This window comes from Elephantulus edwardii, unplaced genomic scaffold (assembly GCF_000299155.1).
Source record: "Elephantulus edwardii isolate Elephantulus edwardi_28Jun2011 unplaced genomic scaffold, EleEdw1.0 scaffold00224, whole genome shotgun sequence".
NCBI lineage: Eukaryota > Metazoa > Chordata > Mammalia > Macroscelidea > Macroscelididae > Elephantulus > Elephantulus edwardii.
In genome coordinates this window covers 27,124-27,959 of record NW_006399974.1, presented here as the reverse complement: position 1 = coordinate 27,959, position 836 = coordinate 27,124, and positions in this window count along the sequence as shown.

Here is an 836-nt window from a genome sequence, read left to right as displayed (position 1 = left end):
GGGAGGAGTGATAGGGAATGGCAAAGGACACACTGACAAAGGAGATTAATCAGAACTGGCTTTGACAAGCACTGTGTCAATTGGACAATTAAAACAGACATTCGAGGGAGGGGAAAGAAGAACAAACTGGGGAGGAGGGTAGAGAAAACAGTGCAACAAGAAATGAATGAAAACCCAAAATCTCTGTAAATGTTCATTAACACTAATAAAATTTAATAATAATTTTAAAAAATCAACCATTGAAAACACTATAGAGAACAAAATATTAATGGCACTGAGGATTGTAGGAAGAAAGTGGAACAAGTATTTTCCCTGTGGATATTGCATTGATGTTTTAAAATAAAATGTGTATCAATGTTTGAATGAAAAGTAAAAAACCCAAAAAGGTATGCAACCCACAGAAATCAATTAGCATAATTATAATTTTTTTCTTCTTAATGCCTAACATAAAATATCTCCAGGAGAATGATGTATGAGCACCAGAGAAAACTGTGTGTGATGTTATTGCTGAATGAAGTGTTTTGTGTACATTTTTAGGTCTGTTTGGTTTATTATTTTTTTTAAATGAATTTTTCCCCTTTTTCTTTTTGGAGAGGGGAGTGAACTGGTGGGAAGGGGTGGGCAGGGAGAAAAGTGCGGCAATGAATGAATGGAAATCCAAAACCTCTGTAAATGTTTATTAAAATTAATAATAAAAAATGTAAAAAAAGTCTCTATACCTAATTGAAGATACTCTAAATATTCTGTCTCTTACTATAAGCAGTAGATTTAAGTTTCTAACTATTATCAAGGAGCTACTTATTTCTCCAATTCTGCAAATACTTTCTTGTATTTTG